The 24,935-nt window shown below is 43.2% G+C and overlaps 1 protein-coding gene across 1 annotated transcript in view; it reads right to left on the bottom strand.

Moving 5' to 3' along the window:
• The window catches only part of JCAD (junctional cadherin 5 associated), a 49,968-nt gene extending 28,475 nt beyond the window's left edge, over positions 1-21,493 (bottom strand). The window contains exon 1 of the mRNA XM_063125238.1: positions 21,311-21,493. The gene's annotated coding sequence lies outside the window, so the exon portion shown is untranslated. The remainder of the gene's footprint in view (positions 1-21,310) is intronic.
• Positions 21,494-24,935: the final 3,442 nt, after the last annotated feature.

Raw genomic sequence — 24,935 nt, 5'->3', positions numbered from 1 at the left:
CCAGGACTCCAACAGCAATTTGCCACCACACTGGAACACCTCTAGTCAGGCTGAGCAATCTGGGCCCATAACCTGTCAGGAGGGTGATGTGTTTCACACCAGCAGAGCATGCACAGAGTGCAAATAATGCAAGCAGAACCAGAGGATCCAGGTAGCAGATGAAACAGTCCAATGAAGAAGGAAGCACTCAAACACAGTAGCTTTAACTACTAATCTAAGTTTACTTTACAAGTATATACAGAGTAAAATACAGAATGACGCTCCAGCAAACTCTCCAATATTCTTTCTCCAAACTCTCCACACTGATTCCCCATCAGTAACATATTTATACAAATGAACACCAATCACAGTGTTCTCATGTAATGTGAACACTGGATTGCATCAGCTAATTTGCTGTTCTGCCCAGATACTCTCCACCTGTGTATCTGGCCTCTTTCCAAAGTCTTGAGATGACTTCTTCTTAGGTCTCTAGTTCCAGCAAAAACTTACACAGGTTAAAAACCTGACAGATTTGCCATCAAAAATCCGGTCATATGGTCACCCTGCTCTCCACACCTCACAGCCTTCAGTAGCCAGTTTTTTGAATGGCCCAGCAATCTGAACAGCTGAGGGATTCTGTACATTAAAGCAAATATTCCACGGCGCCTCAGCCCTTCCATCTACAGCACAGGGAAAACACTACTGAATGACTTCAACAGGGTTGTTGTAAGTACTTGTGTTAATTGCTCTGAACATTCAAATAATGCTTAATAAAATAACAACAATAACAACAACAACAATAATAATAATACGTCCTTCATTTTTGCAGTTTACCACAAAGAGCCACTGGGAATTGCCACCTCACAGAACTCAAATCCCCAAGATTCTAAGAGAAAAGGGGGTGGGGTGGGGGAAGCCATGACAGTTAAACCTTCAGTTATACTTCATAATCCAGGAGGTGTAGCTTTCTTTGAAGGGTGTGCTGATAGATAATTTTCACACAAGCATGCATATTTTTTTTGCCATTGGGGGAGGGGAGGATAAATATACTTTATGTCGGATTTTCAGCGTTTGTATGTTTTCCAGGATTGCTTACACACGGTAAAGCTGTGTTACAGGCATGAGTGGTGTTCAAATTCAGTTCTAGCACTTAAAAGTCAACGTATCTACATCAAGGATGTATCTACATGTTATGCAGGAAGACTCTGGTTAGTACATGGCTGCATGGCAACATGTCATACATGGGAAGGCCACAGGAAGCATCCCTCAGCAAAGGTGCCTTCTCCCCCACACAGGCACACACACACAAGATGGACAGATTTCTATTTCTGCCTTGTGTTATTTTTGTGTATGATTAGTTATGCCTGTTCCATTTTCCACATGAATCTGCTATTTTTGAAAAACGACAACAACAACCCAAAAATCGGCATGAAATTCAAATTTAAATACATTTGACTGTGGAGTTTTGCACATCCCCCCGCCCCCTGGAAAAGCACATATTTCTTCTCAAGGTATACATTTCTAAACATATTTTGTCCTAAAATACGCACTTGTGAGGGTGTTTTTTTTTTTACCTGAGACCCACACTGCACAATTTGGATAACATGTGACATCCGAAGGACACTTGTGCGTTTTGATGCAAGTTTTAGCCTGGGAGATCCAGATTGAGTCAGTTGATATTCTTCAATCATCCCTAACATGCACACAGCAATCACAAGCACAACTGTGCAGACAGCACAACTAGTGCTGCTGCTATTATTATTATTATTATTATTATTATTATTATTATTATTATTATTATTATATACTGTCCCATAGCCGAAGCTCTCTGGGCAGTTTACACAACATTAAAACAATAAAAACGATATACAAAATTTAAAAACATAAAAACATACAACAGACAATATGCACAAAGACAAAAACAATTTAGCAATATCTGGCTGATCTCAGAAGTCTGCCATGTACCATCCTTGCAGCCTTTTAAGAAGGCCTTAAAAACTTTTATTTTACTATGGCCTTCTCATGATGAGTACTGTTTTTCTGCTATTGCCATTGTTGTTCTTCATGATTTTATTGTTAGCTTTTATTGTTTTAACTGCTATTTTACTGGGTATGTTTTTATTGCTTTTAATGTTTTAAACTGTCTTTATGTATGTTATTGTTGTAAGCTGCCTTGTGAGGGCTTCTGCCCTGAAAGGTGGCCAAGAAATGTTTTAAATAAACAAACAAACAATCTCTGGTGAGCTGAACTGCCAAAACCAGAAAGGGGGTTGGGGGAATCCAGCATCAGTACTTTTAGATGTGTGAATCATCATCATCATCATCATCTCTCCCTCTGGATCGAGGCAGGGAACAACATTAAATTCTATATAATACATAAAACTAGTTATTATTATTATTATTATTATTATTTATTTATATAGCACCATCAATGTACATGGTGCTGTACAGAGTAAAACAGTAAATAGCAAGTTAAAAGAGCATATAAAACCAATACAATATTAAAATAACAATCACAACATCTTAAAATTCTTAGGTTTAAAATTCATCTGGGTAGGCCTACCAGAAGAGACTAGCCGCTCATATGCATTCCCTTAACCATTTTGTGGTTAAGCAGCATGGTTTAGCGTGTTGTCTGAACCAGGCCAGCTAGAGTATTAAGCCAACAAATCTCCTCCAGCAGGCCATTCCACAGTCTGGGGGCAACAGAAGAAAAGGTCCTCTGGGTAACTATGGTTTGGAAGTTCATTGAATGCAGATAAGTCATTCAATATTCTTCTATATGCATATGCACACACACACACACACTCAGAAACTTTGGAGTTCTAAGCACTGCAGGTTTAAGCCTCAAGTGAGCCCAAATTTATACTTTCCAGATCTGATGTCCGTGCCCATATGAGCAACCTTCTTAATATTTGAAGACCCCTCCCACAATTAGGATAAGTACACTGCCCTGCACAAAGTACATTGTGTCCTTTGCATCCACAAAAATGATAGGGGTTGTAGACCAAAACATCTGGAGGGCCACAGATTGCCCACCCCTGCTATAGCAGCTTTCCTTGGAACGGGAACTTCCTTCTGCCTGGAAGTAGGGGAGTATATGGGTGGATGAATTAGTCAGTTTCCCGTCCATCTCAGTTTTGCGCATGTTAGTGTGGGTATTATGGCTAAAGTGTTGGACTGGGAGTCTGGAGATCTGGGTTCTAGTCCCCACTCAGCCATGGAAACCCACTGGGTGACTTTAGGCCAGCCACAGACTCTCAGCCCTACCTACCTCACAGGGTTGTTGTTGTTGTTGTGAGGATAACATGGAGAGACAGAGGATTATGTATGCCTTGGCTTGCTTGGATGAAAAAAGGCAGGATATAAATACAATAAATAAATCATAAATCCATCCAATCCTGTTTCTGTGTCAGCCTGCAATTTTTTTTAAAAAAAGGAACACATAAACATTTGTATGGATTTTCTCTAAAAAAACACATTTTATACCTAATTTCCCTCAAAATACACATTTCTTGTGTGTCATTTGTACTAATATATGCATTTTGACCCAAGAACTACATTGCAAAATTCATAACCAAAAGAATAACTGCTTTCCAAGAACTGTGGATTAGGTTAGTTTGCTTTAAAATGTGGACCGACCAAAATTCTCCCTAGGGGTGAAACACATGGAACAATATATATTTCTGATCTTGCTTGGCCCCTTTAGCCAATAACCACTGAGCGGCAAAAACACTGGACTACAGGCTTTCTTTCTTTCTTTCTTTCTTTCAAATCCCTTCCTGTCAGAAGCTGCCTGAGATCAAATGTGCAGGTTTCCTAAGATGATGATGATGATGATAATAATAATAATGATGATGATGAAAACACTGCACCTTCCTGGAGCTCCTTTGTTTTGTTTCCCAATGACATCAGAGATTTCAGAGAGATTTCACTTCCTCAGGATGCTCGCTATCTCCCCAGAGTTTCCGACCTGTCAAGGTTTAGCCAGAGCAGCTCCGTGGAAATGTGAGCCAGACCCTTTTTAGCTATCTCGCAGCTACACTGGCAGGCTGACGTTTACAATATTTGCTTGGACACAGCCTCCCTTGCAGAAAAGGAAATTATGAGATCACCCTCTTCGTACCAATATTTTTTCCTCCTCTTTTCACAGAACAATGCTCACTTAAGATGATTTGTTTGGAGGAGGAGTGATCGTTCCAGAGCAATGGACACAGGCCCACTCAGCCTCCCCAGCGTTATGCCAAGACAAGCACTAGGAACATAGAAACTTGCCTTATACTGAGTCATTGGTCCATCTAACCCAGTATTGCCAACACTGACTGGTAGCAGCTCTCCAGCATTTCGGGGAGGAGCTTTTCCTGCCCTACGTGGAGATGCAGGGAATCCAACCTGCAACCTTCTGGATGCAAAGCATGTGCTCTACCTCTGAGCTATGCCCCCTGGCAGGCATGTATTTTGAGGAAAAAGTGCTACTTGCATGCAGTCCACTTAAGAATTTCTATCAACTGACTTTCTAGTAACTAATACAGAAGCAAAAAATAAGGAAAGTCAATTACAATGCACGTTGTTCTCAAAATGCTAATATTTTGTCCCTTGATCATTCATCTCCAAAGCATTGCTAATTCTTTAAGACAGATGTCCCCAAACTGCTGCCCTCTGGATGTGTCTTCCTACAAATGGCTACACTAGCTGGGATAATGGGTTTTGTAGTCAAACACATCCAGAAGACAACAGGTTGGGACTGCTTGCCCACAACAAGAAAAGTCCTTAATGGAAGCCACCTTTCACAGACGACACCCTTGACTTATACAGGTTGTAGAATTCAGCTTTTCTTGGTACAGAATTTCCATTACCTTGAAGAAGAATTAAAGGCTTCAACTGATGTGCTAGAGTCAAGATAGCTTTTCTCATAGGAAAGTGTTCCTTATACGCATCCCGGATTTATTCTTTCTGACAAAAGGCAAGCAAAATAAATGTCCTTCTCTTCTTTGGAATGACAGAACAAAAGTTTAATTTATAAAGCACTACCCACAAGTTTTGCTTTGTTGATGTGTCCCTGAAGCTGTATAAATAACTGGAAATATAATGAAAACAATGCAACATCTATCCCCCAAACCCAGCCTCTATTTTTTCACAGATAACAAAATTATTATTAAAAGGATGGGGGAAGGAGAAGATGTGGGAGAGTAACAAAACACACATTCAGTTGTGGTCACTAATATTGAACAACTACAGCAAAAATGGAACAAAAACGTTGGAACAAAGTTCTAACAATAAATACAGTGTATGTGTTTTTATAATGAGGAACAAGACACATGAACCACACACGCTGGAGTAACAAGCACAGCCAGGTGATGTCAAGCTGAGGTGAACAGCTGAGGTGATGAATCACAGATATTCATCAGGCAATGGCCTTAGGAGAGACCTGTTACCAGCAGCCAAGAAACTAATGAAACCTCTCTGATGTCTTTGAAGAAAACCAAAGACAAATCCATCTCCAATACTGCAGGGGGGGGGGGAGGGGGAGAGGTTCTTAAAAAAAAAAACACCTCAGGATTTTACACATTACTTTGGGATAAAATCCAAGGGCCTTATCAGTTGTACTCTTGTAAAAAAAAATTCCAGAAATTATTTAGCAGCTCTGCCCAATACTAATCCATACTATAAACTCCAACATTTTGCAGACAAAAATACATTTGCTCTACATTCAGGATGCATGCAGAAAGAATCTAGACTTACAATCTCAGATAAACTCATTCATCAAACCTGAAAGCCATAAACCACAAGGTGTCTGTGTACTGATACCCCTCAGTCCATATGACTTCAGGAGGCAAGCCAGACTATGCCCAGATAGTGCAGTTCATACACGAAGGAAGCAACACCAAATATCTGGCACACAACGTCCTTGCAAAGCTGTACCTTGCCCTAATTCATGCAGTTCAAGTGCTGGCATCGGCTTATTATCCTCATAATAACACCTCACCTACAGCAGGCTCATGGTGTGAACACTCATCCCACTGGCTGCATTCACATGTAATAATAAGCCAGGAATGCTGGTTTAATAAAACACAACATGAACGTGCTGCATTGATACATACAACCAATTTCTGTTTTCCTTCTCCCTTTGAGTGAGCAGCTAATCAAACCTGAAAGGGGATAACTTTGTGCAACATCCAAACCCAGGATTATGGTTAAGTGTACCCAAACCAGCCAGGATTCATAAACCATTAAGAAACCCTTCTTTAAACCTCACTTATGAATCCTGGTTGGTTTGTTTGGGCATGCTTAACCATAATCTCAGGTCACATGAAGCTATCACCTTCTAGTTTGTTTACCTGCTTGTGAGAAAGGAGGAGCAAAAAAGCTGTGTGCACCAGCATGCAGTTTATTTACATGGTTGTTTATTAAATCAGGATTCCTGGCTTAGTGTTATGCACAAATGCTTCCACTACTTTCTCCATAATGTAATGTATTTGGAATGTTTGAAATAGCTGCAAGACCAATTTGGCCAGAAGCTGTATAGTGAGACAAAAGAAGTGTGTGTATATATATCCTACAGGAAGATGCCGCCTTCAAATCACTTTTGAATCTCTAATGAACCTGTTTCTACCTGGAGTGAATTCCAGACTGTTTTAATCATACCCTGTTGCTTACAACCTTGGGTGCAAACTGAAAGTGATGCGTGATTCCATGACTTTTGTTTTTTTAAACAGAAGCTGCTGATGGGCACACTGAGAGGGAGTTAAATGATACCCCAATCTGTTGCCAATGTGATCTTACTTCCCATGGGTAACAGCAGCTGAGCAGTGGGGGGTTGTTTTACAATCTCAGATAAGTTCGTTCATCACATCCAATAGCCATAAGCCACAATGCATCTATGTACTGGTACCCCTCAATCCAGATGACTGTCAGAACCAAGGGCATGTCTACACCAGCCCTATATCCTGGGATCGTCCCAGGATTGTTCCTGTGCATCCAAATGCCACACAGGGGATCCCGGGAGCAGGCAGGAACGATCCCTCCATTTTCCTGGGATAACCCTTAGGTGTAGAAAGGGCCCAAGACACAGGAGGAAAGGGTTAACTACTCCCATATACCTTGGTCTTGATACTGATCAGACCACACAACAGCTACTGTTTACAATTTGGGGGGAGGATTGACATAACTACACATAACAGGTTTAGGGTCATGCGTGGTTTAACCCCAAGTCATTTACCAGTCTCTATAGCTCTTCCCCTCAGATTCCCACATAATAATAAACTCCCATCTGGACCCTTCTTCCTTTCCCACTTCCTCTCCACTATTGTACCCGTGAGGTAATTTCTCTCTCACAGAAATGTTGTGGTTAGATCCCAATAAACATTCCCCAACTTGGCCACAATGTTTGGGAATTATGGGAGTTGCAGTCCAACACGCCTGGAGATCATCAGGCTGGGGAAGGCTGACCTAACCCATCCCTCCCTTCCTCTCCCTCTCCACACTCAGATTAACCCCTCATCCCTTCCTCCAGCTAATCCCATTAAAATATCATCCTGCAATAATCATAATCATCATAATATTTCTTACCCTCCTCTCTGTTTGGATTGAGGCGGGGATCAACAATAAGTATAAAATACATAAAACTGAATTAAAAACTTATTATACATTATTAAAACATCCTAAAAACATCCTGAAATTCCACTGGATAGGCCTGCCGGAAGAGATCAGTCTTTATAGCTTTCTCAAATGCTAAAAGACTGTTAAGTTGACAAGTCTCCTCCAGCAGGCCATTCCACAGTCTGGGAGCAGCAGAAGAGAAGGTCCTCTGCGTAATACTTGTCAGCCTAATTTTGGCAGACTGAAGTAGATTCTTCCCAGAGGACCTGAGTGTGCAGGGTGGGTTGTGCGGGAGAAGGCGATCCTGCAGGTAGCCTGGACCCAAACCATGTAGGGCTTTAAAGGTGATAACCAACACTTTATACTTCACCTGGAAACTAATTGGCAGCCAGTGAAGAGATTTTAAAACTGGTGTAATGTGGTCCCCCCTAGGTGTACCGGTGACCAACCTGGCGGCCATATTTTGAACTAATTGAAGTTTCCAGACTAGGCACAAAGGCAGCCCTATGTAGAGCACATTGCAGAAGTCGAGCCTCGAAGTTACCAGCGCGTGCATTAAGGTCTTTATGTCTTCCAACTCTAGGAAGGGGCACAGCTGAAGGGCACCTCCTGAAATCAGAATCATAGAATAGCAGAGTTGGAAGGGGCCTACAAGGCCATCGAGTCCAACCCCCTGCTCAATGCAGGAATCCACCCTAAAGCATCCCTGACAGATGGTTGTCCAGCTGCCTCTTGAATGCCTCTAGTGTGGGAGAGCCCACAACCTCCCTAGGTAACTGATTCCACCGTCACACTGCTCTAAAGCTGATAGTAGGCACTCCTGGCCATCGCATCTATCTGAGCTGTCATTTGGAGCGACAGATCCAGAAGCACCCCCAAGCTGCGAACACAGTCTTTCAGGGGGAGTGTAACCCCATCCAGAACTGGTTGACACACTTGCAAACCCAGGTTGCAGCCTTTGACAGCGAGTACCTCCGTCTAGTCTGGGTTCAGCTTCAGTTTGTTTTTCCTCATCCAGCCCATTACCACTTCCAAGCATTCATTGATAGGAGACACACTATCCTTAGCTGACGCTGTTGTCAAAGGCATAGAGAAATATATTTGAGTGTCATCAGCATACTGTTAGCACCCCGCCACCCCATGCCTCCGGGTGATCTCTCCCAGCTGTTTCATGTAAATCTTAAATAGCATTGGGGAAAGGATGGCACCTTGTGGTACGCCACACAGATCTTTCTTTGAGGAGCAGCTATCCCCAAGCATCACCTGCCTGAGAGGTAGGACCAGACCCACCAAAGGACAGTGCCCCCGATTCCCAATTCCCTCAAGTTCCTGCAAGGGCTTTCAAAGCACAGGATGGCAGGGTCAGCCCTACCATGAGGCAAAGTGAAGCAGTCGCCTCAGGTAGCAAATTTTGGGTGTCATAAAAGGGCAGCGAATTCTTAGTTATTTACCTTGTTATTGTATTTTTACTGCCAGGAAGAGGAGAGATGCTTATGGCATGTTCTGCCACGTGTACCAAAATAGTGCAGCTATCTTTGAGTACTATGCATCTTGACTTGGCTGGCTGGAGGGCACCATTTGGGTGGCTCTGCAGGGTGCGGCACTCTTTTTGTCTGCCCCTTTAAAGATCCAATTAAAGAAAGTAATTTGGAAGAAAATCTTTTCATTATTTCTGACCTGTGTTTACCAATTTTGAAAGTAAAAAACAACCACAATCTGCAGTCAAACGAATTTGACTCATTTTTAATGACACCGATTGCTGGACTAACAGAATGGTCTAAGTTTGCATTTGCGAGAGGGAGGAGGAGGAGGAGGAATTTCTAAGCAGGATTCACTGGCATTCCATACAGAGGATGTCACAGCCTCCTCGAGTACTTGGCACAGCAGGGCATGCGTTTCCTCAAAGCCCAACTCCTCTTTCACAGATTTTGATGAATAATCTGAACTGCATGGCAATCAGAATGGAAAGATACAGTTGATTTACCCAAATGGAACAGCTATGCTATTCTTTCATTCTGAGTAGAATGGTCACGTAATTTATCCTAAAGCATTCCCCAAACCGGCACCATCTTGGAATCCTAAGATTCAAAAATGCATTTCTCATGTTACTGTATTTTCTGGCATATAAGACGACTTTTTAACCCAGGAAGATCTTCTTATATGCCGGAAAATACGGTACTCAAAAAGCAAAAGGTAGCTGTGTTGGCCCTAAGTAAAATTCCAAAATCCATATTAAGGCAAATGTTCCAGAATCCATATTAGGGCAATCTATTTATTAGGCCAACTCAAAGACTTAAGCTTTCTGGAGATCTTGAAAACTTGCACTTTCTTGGCTAGCCTAAGAAAGGTATTGTCCTAATATGGATTTTGGAACTTAATACTTTCTGTCTCTAAAAGGTTGTTGGGAGCTAATGTTTTATTTATTTATTTACAATATTTATATACTGCTCCGCATTAAAGAATTTCAGAGCAGTGGACAAATAGAATAAAAGAATAACATCAGAATAAAAACATGTTTAAATACATTTTAAAAGAAACAAAGTGCAAATAAACCGCAGCTGGTCATTAAGGGAAGGCTTCCTGGAACAATAATGTTTTTTCAGGAGGTGCCAGAAGCAATACAAAGTTGGCACCTACCTGAGCGCCAGAGGCAAGGAATTACATAGGAAGGGGGCCACCGCACTGAAGGTTCTTCTGCTGGTGGACTCCAATCGGCCCATAGGTCCATGTGGAACCACTAATGAGAACTTGCAAGACCCTTAAAACTAACAGAAGTTCTGGTACCATGTTAACCTCCACCTCAACAAATTATTTACGTGAACTGCTTTAAAAAGTATGCAGTGTTCTGTCCAGTTTCTGCAAGCTACCAACTAGATAATAATATCTGCAAGCGGCCATTGATTGCAAAGAAATAGCTCAATAAGGAATCCATCATGGAGCTTGTCCAACAAGTGGCACAGGAGTTAAAACTCCATGATCAAAAGGAACACACGCATTAGCATTCTCCTAATCACACCAGGATTGATCAGCCGTTCCGGCTGGGATTTAAAGGGGGTGGGCTGGAAACAAATGCTTTCCTGCTGTCTTTCAAAGGCACTTGTTGATTGAGATGTAGACAGAGCTGAAACTTATTACCCACTGGGCAAAGAGATACGGATCATAAACACTGGTGGGGCTCTTATGCCGAGCACATCCTCCACCCAAGTACTTTTCTTGTTCCTTCTTCGCAGCCAATTCACATAATCTTTTGGGTGGCTCATTTTTGTGGGGCTTGTTTTTGTCAAGCTGGTTAATTAAAGCTATGAATTGACATGAATAGGTTTGCTGTGCATCCAGCTCATTAGCACAGACGATCAGGGGTTACATGCAGAAAATTAACGGCACACTTTTTTTTGGATGTTTCACTGCTGCACACTTGAAGGTCTCGACTAAAGAAACCAAACAGCCTATCTCAAGGCAAGGATGAGGGATGATCTTATCGACTGTTAGATCTTTTCTAATTGTGCACTTCCCAGAATGTCATAGTGATCGTTCACTTCTATAGGAAACCCCCATGCATCTCTCCTATCCATTTTTTAAGTGCATGGTTATAGCTTTTTTCTCATGTTACAAAGTACATGAATTTAGCTTAGAAATACACACATAGAACCTATGTGTGTATCGCACAGGCCTCTCTCTGCCTCTGCCTCTCATCTGTTCATATCCTTCTTTCCCCTCCAAAAGGAAGCCCAACGCCGCTCACAACATTCTACAGAATACAATAACAACAAATAACGTATTTGAATATTTTTAAAGTGGGGAAAAAACTAACAATAAGAATACTGCAATAAACTTTCAACTCAGAACTTAAACATCTAATCAGGCAATAAATACAAAATTCATACACATATTGAATGAACAAAGGGAATAAATATAAAAAAATCTGTATTCTGATGACATCCAGCTTTATTCGTCTTTATCATCTGAGACAGGTGAGGCTGTGCAGGTGCTGAACTGTTGCCTGGATGCAGTAATGGGCTGGATGGAAGCTAAGAAACTGAAGATGGATTCATACAAGACAGAGCCACTGTGGGTAGATGGTCCTCAGGTCCAGAAAATTGGACAGGGTCCTCAGGTCCAGTTCTGGACAGGGGTGCAACCCCCCTGAAAGAACAGGTATACAGTTTGAGGATGCTTCTTGATCCAGAATTGTCACTGCAGACTCAGATGGCTTTGGTGGCACAGAGGATCTTTTGACCAGCTTCCGCTGTTTTGCCAACTGGTACACTTCCTGGATGGGGATTGCGTAGCTACAGTGATCCATGCTCTACTAACCTCCCAATATGATTAGGGATGGGATTTCTAAGGATTTATTAGTTTAAAGTGAGAGTCATACATCCTATCCTGATGTTATACATGTGCTGCAGAGATCACACACAGTTGTTTTGAAGAACCACACACTCACATCATGCTCTTTATTCTGCACTTCTATCAAAATGCCCATCATTGTGGTGGGAAAGAAGTTGCGGAAGGCTTGTCTATTGCAAGAACCCCTGATGGGATGTAGTCATGAATCTTGGCATATTGTGTACACATACACACACCACAACAACCTGTAGAACCCCCATCAGGAGGCACAATCCTCACCTCCACCCCTAGGACAGGACTGGAGGGCAGCTTTTGCTCTTACCACCTCAGCTTTCTCCCCACCCCCTGCAAGGACTTTACCCCCACAAGAGTGAATAGTATCTAAAGAGGTGCCCTAAAAGACATTGTTGGGATGTGAGTTCAGTGTTTACCCCAAGACATCATGATGGCTACCACTTTGGACGGCTTTAAAAGTAGGTTAGACATATTCCTAGAGGAGAGCACTATCAATGGCTACTTGTCCTGATGGCTCCATGTTACCGCTAAAATCAGAGGCAGCATGCCTTTGTACACCAGTTGCTGGGGAACATGGGCAGAAGGGTACTGTTGCACTTATAGTGGTGGCCAAAATTGTGGACACTTTTTGAAATTTTCATGTTTTGCAACTTTGCATGCTTATAGAAAATCTTCTGTTTCACAAAATTCAAATGTTTATATATCAAATGAAAGAGAATTTAGTGCTGAATTCAATACAAAAAACAGAATGCAAGTATCTGCAGCACAAAAAAGTTATGCTTTCTTTAGTCTAAAAACAAACAGGTGTGATTGAGTGAAGAAGCAGATTGGAATTGCAAACCCTAGTGGCCGATCACAGTCCTTGTTCTGGGGGTCAATCACACGGCAGTATTATTATTATTATTATTATTATTATTATTATTACAGATTACACAGTAAATAGTAGCTGCGATACATCGTGTTTCAAGTTGAGGAAAGTCAGTTTTGCTGTTTGTTCTGTAACTGAAGCACAATTGGAGATTGTGTGAATATTTGAAGTATTTCTCAAATTAAAAGTGTATGTACATACATCATAAATTGAGCAATGGCACCAAAGAAAAGAGTTGTTTGGACACCCAGGAAAAGAAGCAGGCTCGTTGTATTACGTGAATAAGGTCTTTCAATTGATATATATAAACATTTGAATTTTGTGAAACAGAACATTTTCCATAAGTATGCAAAGTTGCAAAACGAACATTTCAAGAAGTGTCCACAATTTTGGCCGCCACTGTATGCCCTGCTTGTGGATTTCCCGTCAACAGCTGGTTGGCCCCCATGTGAACAGAATGCTAGACACTTGGTGTGATCCAGCAGGGTTCTTCTCATGTTCTTATGAGCTACACCTATTTCACATCCTTGGCAGTCCTAGTAATTGAGAATGAAACTATTTGCATTGGGGAAACCCCACACAAAGGCTGCTTGCTCTGAACGCAATGAATGTGCCAAAAACAAGTCCAGTGTGCTTCAAGTACTAGGATCTCTTTGTAAGGGTAGAAAGGATCTAATGTGTTTACTGGTAGGCCACCACAGTGCAAAACATTTGCTGACAGGTCAAGAGTCACTTGCAGTTTCTCTTTTTAAAAGGCAATGGGGGCGGGGCTAAAGAGAAGGAACAGATGCAAAGAAAGACATGGGCTCATGGTCATAAACCTTCATTACTTGCCTAGCAGAGATCATTTCAGTAGATGTCACTTCTCTTACACCTGCATGGCTTATTTTTCATACATCCAAAGCGGCTTACCCCAACCTGGTGTCCTTGTGATGTTTTGCACTACAACTTGTATAATTCCTGACCCTTATCCATGCTAGCTGGGGGCTGATGGGGAGATGAAATCTAAAACATCTGGAGGGCACCAGGGTTGGGGAAGGCTGATTTTTAATGGAAATGTCCACTAAGTTTTAATGAAATTGTCATGCTTTTTCTACATAAGACAACTCTACTGTAAGTCATACCAGACTTTGCAACAATGTCAACCTTTCAGAATGGAGAAAAACTGAAAAAAGCCAGGAATCCACTAAACGATGGCTGATCAGGGGAAAGGAGTGTGGCCATATGGGCAACTCTGGAGGTCCAGACTGGAACCTCAGGAGGACTGGATATAGGCTCCAGGCCTGAGGTTCCCCACCCTGTCCTATGAGAACTATACAGAAAAGTTTAAAAGCATTACTCATAGTGAAAGTCCTACACAATTTATGAATGATTTCTCTAAGACGTCCAGTGTGGGGAGCCCTTTTTTCCCTTTCTAGTTTTAATTTCCAGTTAGCCATTGATTTTGAAAAGCCATTACAATATAAATCAAGGTGTCATGACTTCGTGCGACCAGCCTATCAGCATATACTGGGTATGCTTGGATGTTGTGTTGCAACAGTAAACCGTTGGCTCTAAAACATGTCAACAGCATACATATCAACGTAGCGTACTATTCAGTCTATTATTATGCATTTTTTACTACCGTGCTCTTGGGACCATTTTAATCAATCCCAACACTGAAAAATGACCTACACTTTTCTTTGTAGCTGGAACAAGCAAGCAAGCTTCTCCCAGCATTCCACTCAGCCATGGATCTTTGAAACAATGCACAATAGCAATCAAGATAACCTTTTCCACTAACGGAGTTGAAAACAACATCTGTTAAACATCCAAATCCATGGCTTTACTAAGACACCCTAAGGATTTTGGAGGCACAGTTCTCGGTGAGTTAACAGAGTTCAGAAAAGAAAAGTTTAAGCATAATGACTAAACACCAAACACACACATACACACACCGAGTTCTGCTCAAGATTAATTAAGGTGGACTCCAGCCAGATCTGTTAACATGGGAAACTTTCACAATAAGCAGGTCAAATCTCCAAAGAGCTTCAGAAACCATCACCCTGAACATAAACATACTCCTTAAATATACTCTGTCCAAAAGGAAGCTTGCTGCTATGCAGATGGTTGCTTTGACAGCCCCCCCAAATTATTTGTACAATTATCTTGCCTTAATTAAGAAACGTTTTGCAGAAATTATTTGCTTTCCCCTCCATAGAACAAGAAGTCCTTTGTTTATTCCCTCCCCACTCATACTTGTGTTCCTTAGATCATGAGAGAAAAGTCTAATTATGAATCTACAGAACAATATACTATTGTAATCTGTCAAAAACGGGAGAAGGGATAGTGGCAGTCTTCATATCATTTTAGTCCCATTAGCTATTTTAAAGCAAGGAGCCAGAGAACGGTGAGTCTAAGCCTTAAACAATAAGGGTTCCAGATATTATTTGCACAGTTCTTCCTGGAAGACCTAGTTATTTCCTCTTGGTGCACCACACACACACATACACTACTGTCACTGGTAGCATGTCACAGGAAGAGAATCTGAAATCTAGGGCAGAGGGGCAAAGGGGTTAATAAAGCTTTGTGCACTGGATGGCATGCAATTCATATCCACTCTGAATCAGCTAATCACAGACCACCCCATGAATAAAGTAAGCATGGAATATAGCTCATCGGAGAATGTAAGAGCTTTGCTGAGAGATAGGTAGCCTGCTTTGCAGGTCCTAAATTCAAACCCATCATCTCCAGCTAAAGTATTTCAGTAGCAGAGAAAGAGAGAGAGAGAGCATACTATGCGCAAAGACCAAAGAGTGCCTATTTATGACCACTGGCAAGGTATGACATCACATAAACACAGCATATGCTGCAACAACTCAAGTGTTTATAACGGGAAAGCACTGTTTGTCACCACTGGTGATGTACAGTTGCAAGCTTAACTTACTGCTGTACTGCTGCACTTACAAGTTCCATCATGAATTCAAAAACATATACCTGCCCAATGAAGTAGAATATATCACCACTGCCATTTCTTTACCATCATGTAGAGTTTGGCTGTGTTTGGACAACACAATAGCCAATGGCAGGTTAATAGTCAACTCCACAGTTGATTATTGACAGGGTACTCTCCCACACGACATGATTATAATCAACCATGATGTGGATTAGGGACAGCATCAAGTTGACTATTAGTCAATGGTGTGTTTGATTGACACATCCCCCCTCAGTTCTCCCCCTGGTATCCCATCAGTCATTGCGAATTCTGCTGGATGGACTAGAGTGGCCACTACTGCTTTGGTCACTTTTGCCAGGGGACTTTGTAATTGCTGAAAATAATCAACTGTGTGTGATGAAATAGTCAACAGTGCTTGACACATGACATGATAACCAACGGTAGTTCAAATAATCAACTCTGCACAGTGTTGGTTATTTGCATTGGCTATTTGAGCCAACTAACCAATGGTGGTGTGAAAAAGTCCGGACAGATGACACAATAACCAAATGTTGACTATTTAACCTACCGTTGGTTATCGTGTCATCCAAACCCAGTCTTTCAGTTATTCATATGAGCCAAATGAACACAGGTGATCTTCCAGAGTCTTTTCTCTATACAAAAACCAGCATCATATCTAAAATGTTGGACATGCATATGGCAACAACAGCAATAAAATATAAGACAGCTAGTGTTCTATTGCCACATTTTAAGATTGATTATCTATATCTTTGAATTGTCATTCTATTCATGTTGTGGTTACCACACCAGCACCATACTTAAAACTCTTTAAACTGCACTCACAGGATGTGACTGTCAATCTTATTTAATCCTGAGAAGACCCTGCTATTGTAATGGCACTCCACCCATGTACTTAGATCTTGGGACTGAGTTATATTTTTAGGAAGAGAATGTGGCACAGTTCTGTTGGGACCGTACTACTTGAGAATGTAGGTAGGGAGAGGAATTGCATGATGGAATGCCCTCCTTGCTAAAAAAAAAACCATGTGTGAAAAGCTATTATTTAATAAAGAAGGATCCTAGCCCAATCTTCTTCCTGATATTCTAGGTTTCTCCATAGAGAGAGCTTTCATTGAGATATAAAACACCAACCAGGATTTGAAATGGTGCAGTCCGTGGCTGAACTCATTTGCAAATCAGATCTTAGATTTACTAAGTTCCCAAGATCCAAAAAAGAACAGTATATCTCCCTCTCTCAAGAGAACAGAGTAGTTCCCATTTCTGAGGCTTGTGGTGGACTGTGCCATGCTCATTAGTGGAAAGGGTGTGCCTTTTTGATTTTCTACACCAAATTGTCTCGGGCTGTCCCTGGAACGAAGGCAGTCTTAAAACAGGTTGTTAAAGTGTGGTGAAGAGCAAGATCTGTTTCAGCAGGCGACCCTCCACCCAAGCAAATTGACTGAATGCACCAATCAAAGAGAGCATACCTTTCATTAAACTCTTCCCACTGGAGTCTGGAAGTTTTTAAACTCACCTATACTTGCTTGAATCTGTAATTTAATTTTAATATTATTATTAATTTTAACTAAAGCTAGCCTCATTAACATTGCTGAGGAGCCCACACATTCACACTCCCTGTCATAAAACTGCCGAAAATAGCAGACAAGTGTGTGGAGAGAGATCCAGAGAACGAGAGACCTGGGTCTTGTTGCAGACTTCAACAAGCACTTAATTCCATAGATTTACAACAGGGAGCCCAGCACAAAGCTTTAGCTGGGCACAACAGACACCCTGGGTACATATCGGCAGCAGGGATCTGACACAGACACTTTTTGTACACTCAGCACCCCTTAAATTTAAGCGTAAGATGACTAACACTTAATTGCTAGCACTTGGAGAGGGCATGGAAGCAACCCAGAATGATCCAGGAAAGAGGTCAAGAATACAGGGTCCCAATATATGAACAGTGCTACAGCTCAATGATGCAGCTAGGCAATTTTAGACTCTGGACTTAATGGGTCTTGGGGTACTGTCTAAAGAGAGAGCTTCGGCTATTGGGCAGTATAAAAATGTAATAAATAAATAAATAAAATAAAATAAATAAACTGTGAAATGAAAACAGAGTATGCCATTTTAACTGTGTAGGTATCACCATTCAATCTATATTGAAACCCCCCGCTACCCAGCTCACTTCAGCTGGGCTGGCTATGAGTGCTCATTTTTAAGGCTCCAGGGGAGGACACTCTGCATACGGTCAGAGGCACTCTGCTTCACAATGGCTCGCCGTGTTTTGTTTTAAGCACCTTACATTCAAACCGGGTTCTAGAACGAAGCACTCACAAACTCAAAGCTTCTCTAAACGAGCGATTTATAGCACACTCGTGATTGGCCACTCATGGAAGTTTGCAGATTCATTTCACAACATAATCAGCGTTCATGGCCCCTCCCGTGCTATCCCCTGGAAATTGTGGGTTTAAAAAACAACAACAGATATAATGTGGGATTATCCAGGAAATTGCACCATCTCGCAGTGTGTAATATCGGCATTGCACTATAATTATGCCACTAGATGGTGCTGTCTTAATAAAGTCAATTGAGCAAACAGAGGAAGCAGAGAGAGGAAGTATTCAATTTCAAACCAAGTGGCTGCCTGTGTAATGATGCTGATCACATCCCAGAAAAAAAGCAGATTCGGAATACCACAGTAAGGCAGTGCCTATGTAGAGAAGCTATCAAGTTTAAGTCTTCTATTTATTTATTTATTGTAATCACTGCTCAATACAACAAATATCTCACCATTCAAGTCTAAAGATTCAGAAACAAAATATTTTCACTTCTAAAAAAAGGGGCAAAAATAAGAAAAGGAATTCCATCACGCAGCCAACCCAGATTGTTGGAAGCAGGTTTGCAGAAGTAACTCAGGGGTTCACTTCCCCCTGAGTTACTCAGGAGGGTCCAGGTTGCCTTGAAATACAGAGCAACAAAACAGCCTGCACGCTCCCACAGGATTCCTGGGTTCTGTTGATATTAGTGTCTAACGCAAGGGTGAAGAACGTCTTTCAGCCCCAGTGCCGAATTCAATTTCAGAGAAGCTCCTGGAGGCTACATCCTTGTAGTGGGAGGGGCCAAAGGCAAAAGGGGGTGGGACCGAAATTAGCAAAAATATCAGCATGACTTTTCTAGAAATATACAGACAATCCAAAAGGCACTTGGGATAATAAGACCAACAGCCTGCTCCCATACCTGCTTAGTTAGAATTAAGCCTTTTTTCATATAAAGTGACCAGATATAAATGAAGGCAGGGCTCCTGCAGCTTTAGCTGTTGTGATGAAGAGGGAATTTCACCAGGGGCTCCATGCAGACAAATGACACCTGCTGAAATCCCCTTTTCTATTCAACTGTAAAAGATACAGGAGCCCTGTCCTCCTTTCCATACGATCCCCCTACCTTTATGTATCTCCCAAAATACCTGTTAGGCTACACTGGCATTCCAACCCTAAACCCCTCACAGAGAATAAGTGCCACTGAAATTAACAGGCCCTGCCTGCATTCCCATGTCATGCTTTTAGGATGAAGTGTGTCTCTTCTTTTAGCCCAAGAGTGGGCAGACAGTAGATCTCAAGATGTTTCGAACTTCAGCTCCCAGAAGCCTCTGCCAGCATGGTCAATGGTCAAGAATTCTGGATGGTGAAGTCCAAATCAGCTGGAGAGCTACTTTCTGCCCACTTACCAGTACGGGGATTGGCTGAACCGTAGAAGAAAGCTAGCTGAACCGTAGAAGAAAGCTATTACTGGATGGCTCATCTTACCATCCCAAGATGGGATCTACCACCAGGCTCATAGCTAATGAGCAAATGGCTAATACCAGTTCATCAAGCTGGAGAACCCAGGTCAGCCCTGGATCAAATGGCAGACGAGAAGTACCTTCAGTTCCCCCTCCATTTCTTCCATGTTTTAGTATCTTATTTTAATGCATCGATAGCTCCCCCCCACCCTTCGTAACTTGGATGCACGAACTGATTGATCTCTGCCTTGTAGAGTGTTGGACTAGGAATAGGGAGACCCAGGTTCAAATCTCCACTCAGCCTATGATGATGATGATGATGATGATGTCTAACCCATCTTTCAGGGCATAGCACCCCCAAAGCAGTTAGTTTTCATATTAAAAGAAATACAAAAAAATACCAAGCAGTCCTCTAATTACTGAAAAACAACAAATAACATTCATGAAAAAGCACATCAACCAAAAGTGGGGGCGGGGACAGAAACGGCCTGAGCTCCAGGGGGGAAGGGTGTGGGCCTGAAATTAAAAATAGTCCTCAAGCTTCTTTTAAAAGCCATTATCCTCGCTTAGTACAGGCCAATATCCTCTTTTAAAAGAGAAATCTCGTTCTCTTCCTCTATGAAGGATGCCCTCACTCCAGGCACTCTATTTCACAGGGTTGTTGGGAAGATAAAATGGGGGGGGGGGGTGAGAGGACCATATAACCAACCCTGATCTCATGGTAGAGGAGTGGGTGGGGTGGGATATACACAGAAATCGAATCTAAGATCTAAACCCCTCCAAATACTCATAGGATCCTCCTTGCACTCATGGAGTGAGGTTGGGTGGGGAAAATTATTTCTTTCTTTTTCTTTTAAGACGAGGAATCCAAGGGCTTCAAAACTTTTTGACAGAGACGATCCTTTGGCCCCTCTAATTCCAGATACGGGGGGCGGGGACTGTCTGCGGTTGAGGAACGGGCGCTCTGCACATGCTCAAAACCACGCGGTTCCTTATTCCTTTTGCTGCGTAGCAGAACCCAAATCCTGAACTTAAGACCTCCTTGTGCGCAAGCCCATCTAATTGATTTCACAGCCACCCATTCCCACCCCAAAAAGGAGGGAAGAAAGGAATTGCCTGCGGTAGTCCCCGACTGAATAGTGGCAACAATCGACTCTCCAACACCAACACCACCCCAAACATCCTGAGTAAGAGACAGTTCAAGCGCCAGCCAGACTGCAGAACCGGACGACCTGGCTCCCAAATGTATAAATAACACGAGATCGAGGGGAGGTAGAGCGGGACTCAAAGCGCCCCCCCCCTCCTCCCCGGCAGCATCAACCCCAGACCTTCCGGAATGCCCTCCGCCCGGGTCGCAAGAGAGCACGTGCGTCCAAGAACCGCACCCTCCCTGGGATCTCCAAGGCGGAGGGAGCGAGAGAAAAAAAGCCAGACTCCGGGTTCTGCTCCGGAAAAGTGGAAACTTTGCAAGGATCGTTGGGCAGCCAGGCCGGGTAGGAATCAGGCAGTATCCCTCGCCCTGCCACAATTCCAACCGAGGTAGATTTACAGGGATCATTCCAACAGAAAGAACTGACAACCAATCCAGCGGGGGGCGGGGGCATTTTTACAGAACCAGCTATGAAAGGCGCGATCCTGTGCATGTTTCGACTGGGGGGGGGGGAGTCCTACAACTCCCAGCATTCCCCAGCCAGCAAAGCTTGGGGGACTCCCCCACCCCTGGTCTAAACATGCAAAGGATCGCGCCCTAAGAAGCATCAGTACACGCGCCAGGCGAACTCACCCGCTGGATCGTCCCCCATGGTCGCCTCTGCATTCTGAGCTTGGGAGCCGGGCGTGAAGGGATCTCTGCTGTGCATGCCTGGGGTGGAGGAGGTGTGTGTGTGTGTGTGTGTGTGTGTGTGTGGAGAGAGAGAGATGCCTTTTCTCCCTCGCCTCTCCAGCGCCAGCATGACTTTGAAGTGAGCTGGAAGCTCGCTGGCTCTCGCTGCAAGTTTTCAAAGCCTCCTCTTCACACACGCGCACACGCTCCTCCCTGAGCACCTTGTAGGCTTCCTTGGGTTTTCCGCTTCTTTCAAGAGGAAACAAAACCTCTTAGAGTACTGTGTACAGTTCTGGCCACCACACCTAAAAAAAAGATATTATAGAGCTGGGAAAAGGGCAACTAAAATGATCAAAGGGCTGGAGCATCTCCCATATGAAGAAAGGTTACCACAGCTGAGACTGTTTAGTTTGTAAAAAAAGGGAGGTTAAGGGGAGACATGATAAAGGTGTACAAAGTTATGCATGGTGTGGAGAATGTGGATAAGGAGAGAAGGGTCCATCTATTCCAGCACTCTGTTCCCACAGTGGCCAACCAGCAGGACATGGGTGCAACAGCACCCACCCACCCATGTTCCCCAGCAACTGGTGGACATGGAGGTAGTACACAGCCCCCACTCCACCCCTGATGGGCCTGGGGCCCTGTTCCTCACACTTACTCACAAGGATCCAGGACACATGTTCCAGAGTCTCAGAATCATCCCAAGACTGCAGAAAAAGCGGGCTAAAAGGGTAGGGCGATATCCTGGGCCAAGGGAGGGATCATCCCTCCCTGCTCCCAGGATCCCCTGTGCATCATGTGAACACACAGGGACAATCCCGGGGCGATCCCCGGGATATCGCCCCATCTAGCCATGCCCTTGGTCTGTTTCCAGATCCTTTTCATGACGTCACCAACCTCCAGTGCCTCTCCTGCCATTTTCAAGCAGGAATCCACCATTTTATAAGACTCTGAAAATGCCGTCATAAATCATAATTGCTCAATAAAGTGGCACCATGTGCTGATGGTATAAATGAAATATAAGGGAAGGAACTGGCAAAAACAAGGAGTGGGGAGCGCGTGTATTGTGTCGATTGTTATGCCCGTGAAGACTCTGGAAGACAAAATTCTGGAAAGGCTGCAGGATTTTTGCTAAATGTGGAGAAGCCCATTGTTCAAGTGTGGATTTTTAGCCGAAATGGCAGCATCCACGTACAAGAGGGAAGTATCAACAGGTTTTGTGGAACCCCAAACTGTGCAGGAATACAAAAAGCCTTTAGGAACACCCACCCACCCCAAAGGTATCAGGGAGGGGGAGAGAGAATACCCGAAAACAGTTCAATGAGCATTTTCAGTGAATACATAATGTTGACTAAGTATTGGGTGAGACGGACAGAAAACCAGGCAGGAGGAGAGAATGAAACGGAGTATCCGGGAAAAGGCACAGCTGGCTGGAATATGAGACGGAAGTGCTCCACTTCCAATTTTTCGTTTCGCAGGTCCCAATTGTCAGTGTCTATTAGCCATGATAGCTAGATGGAATTTCAGTGTTCAGCGACAAGAGACCAAATGCCAGGGAAGCAACAGGAAAGAACCAACAGGGATGGAGAGGGATTATGGCTCTGGCACCGCACGTGGAAGGTCTCCAATTCAAACCCCGGCATCTCCAGTTAAAAGGAGTGGAGGACAGGGGAAGGCCTGGACTTGAGACAGCCACAGCTGCCAGTCAGAGTACTGGGCTAGATGCAGTGATGTAGCATTACATTTTGAAGTGTGGCTGGTTGTCACGGCAGTCCCTGTAGCCACATCCCAAAGGAAAGTAAAAAAAAATCAGGCAGCTATGCTGATCCAAATCAACAACCCATTCTAGAAGTTTTCCTCTCCAAAGGATTAGGTCTTAATTGCCAAGACCAAGGTCAGATCTACACCAAGCAGGATATAACACTTTGAAGGTAGTTTGAAAACTGTATATGGTGTGTGTCATGGGCCCCAACAGTTGTCAAAACCATTTTAAAGCAGTAGTGTAGATCCTGCCCAAACCAGCCCCAAATACTTTGCTTTACAACAAGGAACAATATATTGCCACTGTTGTGAGGATTGCAACTAAGCTCAGAGGGAAGAGGATATTCTGGAGGAGTAGGGGGTGGCAGGTGATGTCAGCATCCCTGCTAGTCAAAAAGTGCTGGTGCTGCATCCCTACAAACGCTGGTTCCGCTACAGCACAGGCTAGATGACCTGATCTTGTATAAGAAGCTTTCTATGTACTGAAGGGCTGGCGCTTCTATGCCCTCATTGTCAACTTCTCAAAGCCCCTCCCGGAAACAGAACACATTCCTCCATCCACTGTCTTACATTTCCCTGTATCCATTTTTTATTTCCTGCCTCTGATGGATTCATTTCCTGTGAATGAAGTCTCCGCCCTCGCTCTCCCATCTTGATTTGTGTTATCTATGCAGAGCGAGAGCAAACCCTCTGGCAGAGGGTTCTGGGTTTTCTGTCAGCCACCAACCACATGGATTTTGCTCCAGTCAACATCTCAGAGAACAGTTAACTCTTCAACAAAAGGTTCAGGCTTGTACCAGGAGGGGTATCCAGCCAGAACTTCTAAATAAAAAGGAACAGCCATGTGGCCTGGTTAGCTTCAAGCATCGATCTCTCCAGCAGTAACAGCTGCATGTTCAAAAATTTGCTACATTGACATCTGGCTATTCAGGAGCTAAAGCAGGCAGGGACCAGTGGCCATCCTTCCCAGAAAAGCAACACAGGTCAAGTCACACACTACCAAACACCCCCCCACCCCAAGCCTGAACCACCAGCAGCAGCCACCAGTTCTAACAACAAAACTTAAGAGCATGGGTAAGAGGGCAGCTGATGAAGTTAGTTTTTGAACAAATACTTCCATCTCCCTCAGAGGAGATCCAGAGTCCTTGAGCCCCAAAGTAAAAGCCATCCAGGGCAATGTCTCTGGGAAAAGCTGATCAAGCATTATAGTACAGCAAAGGGGAGAGGAGAGGATGTATTGGCACGATTGATCTCAGAGGATAGCTTTGGTTTGGTACCCAGGACAATGCAGTGAAGGGTTTCCCTGTCAGTTCAGAAATTTGCTTCAGCAGATTGGGAGCCAAATGCTGTCGGAAGGAGATGATGATTTTTCCATTGAAGAGACAACCTTTCCATCTACCCAGTGCCAAATGAGTGGGAGAAAAGCACCATGAGGCCATGATGCTTCTCCTCAAATTACATGTAATTCTCCTCCCTCGCCATGAAACATTTGGATGTAGGACAGGGGTATGGAAGCCCAAGGGACAAATTCTATTTCAGAGAACCTCCTTGGGGCCACATTCCCCGCGTATTTTAGCTTAAGTGTTCTTAGCCTTAAGAGAGGGCTTCCGACCTCTTAGAATGGTGTAAAATAATAATAACAACAACAACTCTATACTGCCCCATAACCAAAGCTGTCTGGGCGGCTTACAAAAGATTAAAACATTAAAAATCAACATACAAAACCATAAAAACATAAAACAGGCAGCATACAAAGACAACATACTTCAGCACTACACAGAAAATTAGTAAAAACACAAGGAGCAAACTCACTAAAGAGAAGAAG

The sequence above is a fragment of the Elgaria multicarinata genome, chromosome 1 (assembly GCF_023053635.1).
Source record: "Elgaria multicarinata webbii isolate HBS135686 ecotype San Diego chromosome 1, rElgMul1.1.pri, whole genome shotgun sequence".
Classification (NCBI taxonomy): domain Eukaryota; kingdom Metazoa; phylum Chordata; class Lepidosauria; order Squamata; family Anguidae; genus Elgaria; species Elgaria multicarinata.
This window is presented reverse-complemented; position numbering and strand designations above follow the sequence as displayed.